This window comes from Nicotiana attenuata, chromosome 11 (assembly GCF_001879085.1).
Source record: "Nicotiana attenuata strain UT chromosome 11, NIATTr2, whole genome shotgun sequence".
Lineage (NCBI taxonomy): Eukaryota > Viridiplantae > Streptophyta > Magnoliopsida > Solanales > Solanaceae > Nicotiana > Nicotiana attenuata.
The window spans coordinates 43,934,080-43,948,345 of record NC_031999.1 but is presented as its reverse complement, the minus strand read 5'-3'; positions in this window follow the sequence as shown (position 1 = coordinate 43,948,345).

Genomic DNA, 14,266 nt, shown 5'->3' with positions numbered 1-14,266 from the left:
AGTTGAGCGTTTTTCCCTTTAGCCAACATTAGGGCTCCAACACCTGAGTTGAGCGCTTTTCCCTTTAGCCAACATTAGGGCTCCAACCCCTGAGTTGAGCGTTTTTCCCTTTAGCCAACATTATGGCTCCAATCCCTGAGTTGAGCATTTTTTCCTTAGCCAACATTAGCGCTCCAATCCCTGAGTTGAGCGCTCTTTCTTTAGCCAACATTAGGGCTCCAATCCCTGAGTTGAGCACTTTTCCTTTAGCTAACATTAGGGCTCCAATCCCTGAGTTGAGCATTTTTACCTTTAGCCAACATTAGGGCTCCAATCCCTGAGTTGAGCGTTTTTCCCTTTAGCCAACATTAGGGCTCCAATCCCTGAGTTGAGCGTTTTTCCCTTTAGCCAACATTGGGGCTCCAATTCCTGAGATGAGCGTTTTTTCCCTTTGCGGACATTAGGGCTTCAATCCCTGAGTTGAGCTTTTTTTTACCTTTTGCCAATATCAGGGCTCCAATCCCTGAGTTGCACTTTTTGGACATAGGGCCCCCATTCCCTAGTCGTTTTGCATCAACATTAGGGCTCCAATCCCTGAGTTGACATTTTAGAATCAGGGTTCCACTCCCTAATCTATTCCATCATAGATAAATACAATTCTTGAAAATGAAAAAATGAAATAAAATTGATGAAAAGAAAAAAAAAGAGAATGAGTTTAGACTTTGTCACGAATAACTCACGAAATTTTCCTAGTGAAAACCGGGGTAGAAATTTTCGTTCGTTTGTTTGTTTTGGTGTCTGAGCAGGTTTAACCTCGAGGCAGAGGTGTTCGAGACGACCAAAAGAATGAGTCTCAATCCAGAATAAAGAAAAGAAGAAAAAGAAAGAACAAAAAGAAGTGAATTCAAAATGCCGAAGTGAACAGAGATGCGGACTGCTCAAAACTTGATTGAATTCACAAGCTCCGCCTGTCCCGCTTTGACACAATGCTGAAGAAAGAACCAACACCCACAGCTTGAGAGCATCAAGATTCAAATCAGAGTCCACGGAAAAATCAGCTAAGACTCAAGATCAAGCTTCAAGAGATTTATAGATATGAATCTTGTAACTCATAGTTGATAGGCATAGCTAGCTTAGCTTTGATTTTCCTTTTCGGTGTAATAAGGAGGTCAACAAGCAGTAGCAGCAGCAACAACAGTAAAATCACAGCTCCTGGTAGTCCCAGCTACCAAAACTTCCAGAACTATACTGACCTGATTTCTTTATAGCCGAGGATATGTAGGCAACCTCTGAAGCAAGGTTCGGTCAGACATTTTTCAAAATGCTTCTAATGGAGTGTCAAGCAGGCAAAAATCTCTCATAATTGCTCATTTATCTTTGCCCGATAACCCTTTGTGTCTCCGAACAAAGAGGGGCAGCTGTGAGCACGTGATTTTTGCCTCGCTTAAATTATTCCTATAGACTTCTCAGAATTAGGATTTTTCTTTTATTATTTGATTTTTAGAATTTAATTGCATGATTTTGTGTTTGTTTGCATTTTGTGTTCATTTTAATTGATATAATTCATAAAAAATACAAAAAATAGCACATTTGCATTTAGGATCCCATTTTTATATTTTTAGGTTTACTAGTTAATTAACATTACAAGAAATAAGAGAAAATCACAAAAAATAGTCCTTTTGCATTTTTACTTATTTTTCTTTTTAAATTAGGATTTATTTAATTTTAGAAAATTAATTAGCTTAATTTTAGAGTTAAATCAGGTCTTTTTATTTTTAATTTTGCATTTAACAAAAATATAAAAAAAAATAGAAAAAGAAATGAAAAAGAAAAGAAAGTTAAAGGAAAATAAGGGTCTTAATAAAAGACCCGATTTTGGGCCAACCCGCCAAAACCTGTTCAAATCCCAGCCCAAGTCCCCAAATCTGCTCAAAATCAGGCCCAAATCACGCCCATGCCCGGTCCAAATGCTCCAGCCCCCAGATCACTCAAAGCGACACTATTTCATCTCTTCTTAATCATGACCGTTGGATCTCATCAATCCAACGGTCCGGAACTAACAAGGTTATTTAATATATAACTGTCTGATTTCCCCCTACCCCCAAACCGTCGTCTCATACCACCCATTTTAGTTCCGGCGTAACACCACCGTTCACCACCGCCCTCCGCCCTCCGCCGCCGGCCGGAAATCGCCTCTGCCGGCGGCGATTCTCCGATGACCCCCAAATTTACACCATACCTTCCCCTTCACCTCTCCTTTCCAAATCCAAGCCTGGTTCCCTTCAAATCGAATCTGACCAAAACCACAACGAATACGTCACAATTTGCTAATGGGACAATACCCAATCGAAAATAATCGAAAAAATAGATAAATTTAACAAAAGCCCAAGCCCCGGGCCCACTTCTCGAAAATCAGTAAATTTACCATCAACGGATTCCTTATCTCGCCACGAGTCTATACATATACAGAACATCAAAATCGGAGTCCAAATGACCCCTCAAATTCTCATTTTTGTTCTCTTAGGTTTCAAGCCCTAAACCACCATTTTCTACCTTAATTCCTTGAGTTTTCAGTCAAATTTCATGTATTTGCCTGATAAAATCGTGTTCTAAGTCCAAGGATGCTTACCTGATCGAAGTCCTTGAATTTCCTCTTCAAAATCGTCCAAAAATCCCCAAGTCCGAAGTTAAAAATATGAACTCCTTCAAAATTCGTGAAGGAAATAAAAACCTCTTCTGATCAGTTGTTTCCGCACCTGCGGTACCTTTGTCGCTTCTGCGACTACTGCATCTGCGGAAATTATTCGCTTCTGCGGAATCTCCTTAAAAATCCAAAACCGCTTCTGCGGTCAGCCGCAGATGCGGCTCCCCCAACCGCTTCTGCGGAAACAACACTCAGGCCCGAAATTTGCTTCTGCGATCCTCCCTTCGCTTCTGCGTGACCGCACCTGCGGTCCCACAACCGCAGGTGCGAAAATAACAGATACCAGCAGACCTGCAATCTCCAAACTTCAATTTTTATCCCGTTAGCCATCCGAAATCACCCCGAGGCCCCCGGGACCTCAACCAAAAACACAAACATGATCCAATACCTTATTCAAACTTGCTCCAATCATCAAAACATCTCGAACAACACTAAAACCATCATTTCTCATCAAATTCAAGCCTAAGTTCTTCCAAAACTTCCGAAACACGCATTCGATCAAAAACCCAACCAAAACACCTCCGAATGACCTGAAATTTTGCACATACATCCCAAATCACCTAACGAAGCTACTACAACTCTCGGAATTCCATTCCGACCCCCGGATCAAAATCTCACCTATCGACCGGAATTCGCCAAAATCCTAACTTTGCCAATTCAAGCCTAATTCTACTCCAGATCTCCAAAATCACTTTTGATCACACTCCTAAGTCACAAATCATCCCCCGAATCTAACCGAATCATCGGAATTCATATCCGAGCCCTCTAACCCATAAGTCAACGTCCGGTTGACTTTTCCAAAACCACCCTTCCTTAAAGAGACTAAGTGACTCATTTCCTTCTAGAACCAATCCAAATCAACTCTAACACATTAATACTGATACTGAAGCATAAAGAAATAGAAAATGGGGGAAACGGGGCGGTAACTCACGTGACGACGGGTTGGGTCGTTACATCCTCCCCAACTTAAACAAACGCTCGTCCTCGAGCGAGTCAAGAAACATACCTGGAGCCTCAAATAGGTGAGGGTATCTGCTCTGCATCTCCCGCTCGGTCTCCCAGGTAGCCTCCTCCATGGGCCGACCTCTCCACTACACTTTCACCGAAGCAACATCCTTTGACCTCAACTTCCGAACCTGACGATCCAAAATGGCTGCTGGCTCTACATCATAAGTCAAGTCACCCTCCAGCTGAACTGTACTGAAATCTAAAACATGGGACGGGTCCCCAATGTACTTCCGGAGCATAGACACATGAAAAACTGGATGGACGCCCGACAAGCTAGGTGGCAAGGCAAGATCATAAGCCACTTCCCCGATCCTCCTAAGTACCTCAAAAGGCCCAATGAACCGCGGACTCAGCTTCCCTTTCTTCCCAAATCTCATAACACCCTTTGTGGGTGAAACCTTTAGTAAGACTTTCTCACCAATCATATACGATACATCTCGGACCTTCCTATCTGCATAACTCTTCTGTCTCGACTGTGCTGTACGGAGTCTCTCCTGAATCACCTTTACCTTCTCCAATGCATCCTGAACCAAATCTGTACCCAACAACCTAGCCTCCCCGGGCTCGAACCAACCAACTGGAGATCTACACCGCCTCCCTTACAAGGTCTCACACTGTGCCATCTGAATGATGGACTGATAGTTGTTGTTGTAGGCAACTCTGCAAGTGGTAGAAACCGATCCCATGATCCTCCAAAATCAATAACACAGGCATGTAACATATCCTCCAATATCTGAATGGTGCGCTCGGACTGCCCGTCCGTCTGAGGGTGAAAAGCTGTGCTCAACTGCACCTGAGTACCCAACTCTCGCTGAACAGCCTGCCAAAACTGAGAGGTGAACTGAGTGCCCCGATCTGATATGATGGAAACTGGGACACCAAGCAATCAAACTATCTCCCGAATATAAATCTCTGCCAACCGCTCTGAAGAATAAGTAGTACAAACCGGAATGAAGTGCGCGGACTTGGTCAGCCTGTCTACAATCACCCAAATAGCATCAAATTTCTTCAGAGTCTGTGGGAGTCCGGTAACAAAATCCATAGTGATCCTCTCCCACTTCCACTCAGGAATAACCATCTGCTGATGTAATCCACCCGGTCTCTGATGCTCATACTTCACTTGCTGACAATTAAGACACCGGGCTACATACTCCACAATATCTCTCTTCATCCTCCGCCACCAATAGTGCTGCCTAAGATCCTGATACATCTTCGCGGCACCCGGATGAATGGAATACCACGAGCTATGGGCCTCCTCCAATATCAACTCCCGAAGCTCATCCACGTTGGGCACGCAAATCCAGCCCTGCATCCTCAAAACACCATCATCTCCAATGGTCACATCCCTGGCATCATCATTCTGAACCCTGTCCTTAAGGACAAGCAAATGCGGATCATCATACTGACACTCCCTGATACGGTCATACAAGGAAGACCGAGAGACCACACAAGCTAACACCCGACTAGGCTCTGAAATATCTAGTCTCACAAATCGATTGGCCAAGGCCTGAACCTCAACTGCAAATGGCCTCTCCTCAACTGGAATGTATGCTAAACTCCCCATACTCACCGACTTCCGGCTCAAAGCATCGACCACTATATTGGCCTTCCCCGGTGATACAAAATAGTAATGTCATAATCCTTAAGTAACTCCAACCATCTACGCTGCCTCAAATTAAGATCCTTTTGCTTGAACGAGTGCTGAAGACTGCGATGATCAGTGAATACTTCACATGATACGCCATACAAGTAATGCCTCCAAATCTTCAGTGCATGAACTATAGCATCTAGGTCCAAATCATGGACGGGGTAGTTCTGCTCATGGGACTTCAACTGACGAGAATCATACGCAATAACTCTACCCTCCTGCATCAAAACACAACCAATCCCAACTCTCGAAGCATCGCAATATACCGTATAAGAGCCTGAAGCTGATGGCAAAACTAACACTGGGGCTGTGGTCAATGTTGTCTTGAGCTTCTGAAAGCTCTCCTCACACTAGTCTGACCATACAAATGAGACACCCTTCTGAGTCAACTTGGTCAAGGGCGATGCAATAGAGGAAAAACCCTGCACAAACCGGCGATAGTAACCTGCCAACCAAGGAAGCTGCGAATCTCTGTGGCTGAGGTCGGTCTAGGCCAACTCTGCACCGCCTCTATCTTCTTTGGGTCAACCTGAATACCCTCGCTGGACACCACATGTCCCAAGAAAGCCACTGAACCGAGCCAGAACTCACACTTGGAGACTTTGCATAAAGCCTCTCCTCCCTTAGCTTCTGCGACACAACTCGCAAATGCTGTGCGTGCTCCTCCTGACTACGCGAGTATACCAGAATATCATCAATGAACACTATGACAAATGAATCCAGATAAGGCCGGAATACACTGTTCATCAGATGCATGAACGCTGCTGGGGCATTGGTCAGCCCGAAAGACATGACAAGAAATTCATAGTGACCATATCTAGTCCTGAAAGCAGTCTTGTGAATATCTGAATCCCTGATCTTCAGCTGGTGATAACCCGAACGGAGATCAATCTTGGAGAACACCCTCGCTCCCTGAAGCTGGTCAAACAAATCATCAATACGAGGTAGGGGATTTCTTAATCGTTACCTTGTTCAATTGCCTATAATCGATGCACATTCTCATTGTGCCATCCTTCTTCTTCACAAACAGAACTGGAGCACCCCAAGGTGACACGCTAGGCCGAATAAACCCCTTATCCAGGAGTTCCTGAAGCTGCTCCTTCAATTCTTTCAACTCCGCTGGTGCCATACGATATGGTGGAATAGAAATGGGCTGAGTGCCCGGCACCAGGTCAATACCAAAATCAATATCCCTGTCCGGCGGCATGCCCGGCAGGTCTGCAGGAAACACATCGGAAAACTCCCTCACAACGGGAACAAACTCAATGCTAGGAGTCTCAGATCCCACATCTCTCACAAACGCAAAATAGGAAATACAACCCTTCCCAACCATATGCTGGGCCTTCAAGAAAGAAATAACTCTACTAGGGATATAATCAGTTACACCACGCCACTCGATTTGCTGTACACCCGGCATAGCCAAAGTGACTGTCTTAGCATAACAGTCTAGAATAGCATGACACGGAGATAACCAGTCCATGCCCAGGATAACATCGAAGTCTACCATGCTCAATAGCAATAAATCAACTCGGGTCTCCAGACCCCCAATAGTCACCAAACATGACCGGAATACGTGGTCTACAACAATAGTGTCGCCCACCGGGGTAGATACATGAACATGTAAGGCAAGACACCCTCGGGATGTACCCAAATGATGAGCAAAATATGAAGACACATATGAAGAACCGGGATCAAATAATATTGAGGCGTCTCTGTGACAGACTGAAATAATACCTGTAATGACCGCGTCTGAAGCAATGGCATCTATCCTGCCCGGGATAGCGTAGAAATGAGCCTGGCCACCGCCTGATCGATCTCCACCTCTGGGACGACCCCTGGCTGCCTGATCTCCACCCTTAGCTGACTGGCGGGTGATGAAGTAACTGGAGCAGAAGTCGAGGGCTGACCCTTCTACTGATGCTGTCTACCATGAAGGCGAGGGCACTGCCTCCTAAAGTGACCAAACTCTCCGCACTCATAACAGCTGCTCGGTACTAGAGATGGGGTCTGACAGGAACCCCTCGCACCGGAGTGACTAGCAGATGCACTCGGCGTGGAAGAACCCTGAACTGATGGGGCATGAGATGAACTCTGAGCTGGGAGGGCGCTGAGTGAAGTCTGACCCTGCTGGGGCCCATGATGACCACGGCCTAAAGATCCCCCACGATACTCTAGACGAGATGACTGAGCAGGCCTGAAAGAGCGACCTCTACCCTGCTGAAACTGGCCCCTCGAAGGAGCACCACTGTAACTGCCCGATCCACGAGGCCTCTTAGCCTCTCTCTCCTCTCGCTCTCTACGGCGAACTAACTCAATCTCACGAGCAATGTCTACCACCTCCTCAAACGTAGCACCCAGTACTCTCTCTCTAGTCATCAGAATATGGAGATGGTAGTTAAGACCATCCACAAATCTCCTGATCCCCTCACCATCTGATGGAACCATCCAAGTAGCATGACGAGCCAGCTGGGAAAACCACATCTCGTACTGAGTCACTGTCATGTCTCCCTGCGTCAACCACTCAAACTGCCTACGCAACTCTTCCCTGCGGGACTGAGGTATATACTTCTCCAGAAAAAGAGCAGAGAACTGCTGCCAAGTCAGAGGTGCCGCACCGGCAGGCCTACGCCTCTCAAAGTCCTCCTACCAAGTAAGAGCAGCCCCCGTGAACTGAAATGTAGTAAATGCCACACCACTCGACTCGAGGATCCCTGCAGTACGGAGCATACTCTGACACCTGTCAAGAAAACTCTGGGCATCCTCGCCCTCAGCACCACCGAATGTCAGATGCTGGAGTCTACCAAATCTCTCGAGACGACGCTGCTCATCGTCTGGCATCGCTGGAACCACAAAACCCTGAGCTGGAGCAACCTGCTGAGCTTGAGGTGCCTCCGGTGTCTGTAGCCCCTGCACTCCCTGCACTCCCTACGCAGGTGTGCGGGCATCGGGGGTCTGATTGCCTCCCCCGGTCTGTGAAGTAGCTGCTGCTGCTGTGGTAGCTGAAACTGCCTGGGCCAAGCCAGTACAGACCGTCAAGATCTGTGCCAAGGTCTCCTGAAGACCCGGAATCACAATAGGCACAGCTGGTGCCTGAGCAGGTGCTGCTGGAGTCTCCACCGCTGGAGCCTGATCCTGAGCTGGGGCAATTATCGGATTAGCAGGTACTGCCCCGGCTACTCTACCCCTGCCACGACCACGATCGCGTCCACGGCCTCTGGCGGCCTCAGTAGGTGGCACTGGTGGTTGTCTGTCGCATTCAGTAGCTCATGTTCTCACCATCTGTGAGAGAATAGAATAACAAAGATTTAGTTCACAGTTCAACAAAACCGCACGACAAGAGTTTCAAGAATATGAAGTATTTCCTAAGGTTCTGCAGCCTCTCGAGGATAAGTACAGACGTCTCCGTACCGATCCACGAGACTCTACTAAACCGGCTCATGACTAGCGAGACCAAGTAACCTAGGCTCTGATACCACCTTGTCACGACCCCAACCCCGGTCGTGATGGCGCCCAACACACTGCTAGGCAAGCCCGACCAATTCAAAAACCTTAACCGATTAATCACAGTGAATAAGTAGATTTTCACAACTAAAATACCAAATTAAATGCGAAATCCTGAATTAGATGCTAACATTAGAAAACCCAAAATATAAAATACTAACCAGCCCACAGAATCTGGTGTCACAAGTCTGAGCCTCTAATGTATGAGTATTAACCTACTACATAATGTTTTTCTAGAAATGTGGGGAAACAAATAAATAAAATAGAGGGAAGATTAGGACTGCGAACGCCAATTTGCAGCTACCTTGAACCTTCCGAATGTGATGCTAGGCGGGGAAGATCTCACTCAGCCTCAGTGGGTGCACCTGAATCTGCACACAAGGTGCAGGGAGTATTGTGAGTACTTCCAACTCAGAAAGTAATAAATATAAATAAAGTCTGAGGATAAGAAATCCTAAATAAACACAAAGCAAGGCTATAATTACAGCAACATGAACCAGTAGCATAATACAGTAAAACAGTGAAAACAATTATAGAATTATCACATCAGAATAAAGAATAAATGACAATTAAACATGCAGTGCAACACATAAACCGGTACTCTCCAGTACCCCGCTGCGGCGTGCAGCCCGCTCCATTTATTTAACGTCGACGGCGCTCACTGGGGGTGTGCAGACTCCAGGAGGGGCCCCTTACGGCCCAAGCGCAATAATAAGCCATCTCGTGGCATCAAACAGGCCCTTGGCCTCATAACAATATCATTATCATACCACTGCGGCGTGCAGTCCGATCCCATACTCAGCCCAAAATCACATATGCCTTCCAACACAATAATATAAAAATATTCAGCCCAAACTTCATTTAAAAATTACTTTAGTTTCTACTTTTAGGAAAAATGGCTGAGTTTACAAAACAGTGTTAAATACCAAGATTGAGTTCAATATCTAGAAATATGGTAAGAAACCAGTAAAAATTTGCGTCGAATCTAACCAAAACCACAACGAATACGTCACAATTTGCTAATGGGACAATACCCAATCGAAAATAATCGAAAAATAGATAAATTCCCGAAATTAACAAAAACCCGAGCCCCGGGCCCACTTCTCAAAAATCAGTAAATTTACCATCAACGGATACCTTATCTCGCCACGAGTCTATACATATAAAGAACACCAAAATCGGAATCCAAATGACCCCTCAAATTCCCATTTTTGTTCTCTTAGGTTTCAAGCCCTAAACCACCATTTTTTACTTTAATTCCTTGAGTTTTAAGTCAAATTTCATGTATTTGCCTGATAAAATCGTGTTCTAAGTCCAAGGATGCTTACCTGATCGAAGTCCTTGAATTTCCTCTTCAAAATCGTCCAAAACTCCCCAAGTCCGAAGTTAAAAATATGAACTCCTTCAAAATTCGCGAAGGAAATAAAAACCTCTTCTGATCAGTTGTTTCCGCACCTACGGTACCTTTGTCGCTTCTGCGACTACCGCATCTGCGGAAATTATCCTCTTCTGGAATCTCCTTAAAAATCAAAAATCGCTTCTATGGTTACTCTTCCGCATCTGCGGCTACGCAGATGCGGCTCCGCCAACCGCTTCTGCGAAAACAACACTCAGGCCCGAAATTCGCTTCTGCGATCCTCCCTTCGCTTTTGCGTGACCGCACCTGCGGTCCCACAACCGCAGGTGCGAAAATACCAGATACCAGCAGACCTGAAATCTCCAAACTTCAATTTTCATCCCGTTTGCCATCCGAAATCACCCCGAGGCCCCTGGGACCTCAACCAAAAACACAAACATGATCCAATACCTTATTCAAACTTGCTCCAATCATCAAAACATCTCGAACAACACTAAAACCATCATTTCTCATCAAATTCAAGCCTAAGTTCTTCCAAAACTTCCGAAACAGGCATTGGATAAAAAACCCAACCAAAACACCTCCGAATGACCTGAAATTTTGCACACACATCCCAAATCACCTAACGAAACTACTGAAACTCTCGGAATTCCATTCCAACCCCCGGATCAAAATCTCACATATCGACCGGAATTCGCCAAAATCCTAACTTTGCCAATTCAAGCCTAATTATACTCCGGATCTCCAAAATCACTTTTGATCGCACTCCTAAGTCACAAATCATCCCCCGAAGCTAACCGAATCATCGGAATTCATATCCAAGCCCTCTAACCCATAAGTCAATGTCCGGTTGACTTTTCCAAAACAGCCCTTCCTTAAAGAGACTAAGTGACTCATTTCCTTCTAGAACCAATCCAAATCAACTCTAACACATTAATACTGATACTGAAGCATAAAGAAATAGAAAATGGAGGAAACGGGGCGGTAACTCACGTGACGACGGGTTGGGTCATCACATCCTCCCCAAGTTCAAATTGGGTCATTCAAGCTTTATTTTTGGGGGTTTACTGTTGCTGTTCATTCAAAACTATCTCCTGGCTGTTTTGATACTACTTCCTGGGCTAGAAATTGATCTCAATTTGTTGTTGACTGTTGTTTATTCTGCTGCTGCTTGGCTGATTTTCGACCTTCTCACTTTGTTCTAATTTCCAGGTACATTTTTTTAGCCTCAAGTGATATATGAGACTGGATCAATATGTATGAACAAACTTGAAGATGAATGATGAATCATTACCTGTTTTTGCATGAATTTCATATTGTTTTATTTAGCCTAGATTTTTAGTATAATTGAGTTACTTGGACAATGCCTTATTTGTATTAATAGGACTTTTGGACTGATTTGTAACTGAACTGTTTGGACTACTTTTCAGCCTAGTATGAGTACTCTATCTAGTATAGTTTTAGTATAGCTTAGTTTAATTTGAAATCTGATCATGTTAGTATAGATGTTGAATTAGAGTTACGTTTAGATCCATGTCCAATGAACGCTGCCAATGAATTATACAGGTCTAGACGTTGTTCTGGAAATAAACTCTAAAATGAGTGTGTGTTTCATCAGAATGTGTACAATCTAAATACAAGCCTAAAGTTTAAATTTAAAATTAGCATGTAAACTAAGGCATTTACCTGTTTGCTTTGACACATATACAATCCAGAAAATATGTCTTAATTTGGTTTAGCTGTTTAGAATGTCTTAAGTACCCTAAAATCGGATCATGAGTAGTTTAATAGTTTAGTTATTTACATGTTTCAGTGATTTTAAATCGTTTAGCCACTGTGTTTGTTGAATTGTGTGGTTATATTAAACTGTTTCAGCTCCTAAAAATAGTTGTTTACTGCAATAATTTAGAACTCAAAAAAGGGATACCAAAAATTCAAAGTCCGGTCACTACACTTGGGCCAACAATGAACTGTCCAGATGAGTGAGTTGGGCCTGTTAAAGGCCCAGGTATAGTAATCAGCTTTTCCAGCTGAGGCTTTGCACACAGTTAATTTCCTTAAGTCAAGGGCCGGTGCGGATTTGGGCCTAAGTCCCAGTTTTGTTGCCTTCGCGCTGGGCCTGTTCGGAAGCCCATTTGAGACAGCTTCTCATAGAAGCTGACTGCAATTTCCTCCTTCTGGGGCTAGTCTCAAAGCCCTATATGCTGAAGGCCTGAATTCACTTTAAAGCTGTAATTTAATTTTGTGATGCAAGCTTGGGCCCTTCAAGTTAAGTGGCAAGCTCAAATTAAAGGAGTTTTCAATGATGGAGATCCTTTTGTTTGAGTTTGGACTTGATCTTGAGGCCCGAATTCGCTTGAATGCTTTTAATAGTAGTTCATTAATAATATTAATTAATTAGGCATTTTAGAGACAATCCTTAATAGAGAATATTAGTTCCTTTTAGGGTGGCCTTTAAAATAAATCGAGGTGCGCCGCGCCAAAAGAAATTCATAAATTGCGTGGCCCTATTTAAAGACTTACATTAAAATACTTAGAAATTGGGACGTGCCATTTAGCGAATTTTCATGGCCTCCCGCAAAGTTAATAACGCGTTTGTCACTTTAGGCGCGTTCTTTAATAATTTTACCTTCCTAAATTCGGGTGTGCATTTCATTTGACCCAAATCCAAATCCCAAAACGTTGAATAGGATGTGTTTCGGATCCGGGTGTATTTCATGTGACGTGATCCAAAAACACGTTTTAAACGACGTTCAACATTCCTTAAAAAATTAATTAAAAGCGGTAAATAATTTTTAAAATTGCATCATAGGATAAACATGTATAAAAATCAGATATTAGGCCAATTATGATAGTTTAAGCGACCGTGCTAGAACCACGGGATCCGGGGGTGCCTAACACCTTCCCTCGGGTCAACAGAATTCCTTAGTCAGAATTTCTGGTTCGCAGACTTCATTTGGAAAGTCGAAAATTTTCTCGATTTGGGATTCAAGATAAACCGGTGACTTGGGACACCAAAAGCCAAACCTATCCCAAGTGGCGACTCTGAGTAAATAAATAATCCCATTTCGAATAATGTCACTTAAATTGGAAAAACTCCCTTATACACTATCCTCAGGGGTAGGTGTGTAAAAAAGGAGGTGTGACGATATATATATATAGCTTAAATTGAATTAAAATCCTAAAATTTATACTATATATATATATATATATATATATATATATATATATATATATACACTTACATTATACTATGCACTAAGTATTAGTGCATTAGATAATATTATATCGAATATAGCTCTTATATATATATATATATATATATATATATATATATATATATACTTACACTATACTATGCACTAAGTATCAGTGCTTTAGCTAATATTATATCGAATATAGCTTATATATATATATATAATATATATTTGACACTATACTATGTACTAAGTATTAGTGAATTAGCTAATATTATATTGAATATAGCTTATATATATATATATATATATATATATATATATATATATATATATATATATATATATATATATATTTACATTGTACTATGCGCAAAGTATCAGTGCATTAGCTAATATTATATCGAATATAGCTTATATATATAATATATATACTTACACTATACTATGTACTAAGTATTAGTGCATTAGCTAATATTATATCGAATATAGATTATATATATAATATATATATATACTTACACTATACTATGCACTAAGTATTAGTGCATTAGCTAATATTATATCGAATATAGCTTATATATATAATATATATACTTACACTATACTATGCACTAAGTATTAGTGCATTAGCTAATATTATATCGAATATAGCTTATATATATAATATATATACTTACACTATACTATGCACTAAGTATTAGTGCTTAGCTAATATTATATCGAATATAGCTTATATATATAATATATATACTTACACTATACTATGCACTTAGTATTAGTGCATTAGCTAATATTATATCGAACATAGCTTATATATATATATATATATATATATATATATATATATATATATATATATATATATATAT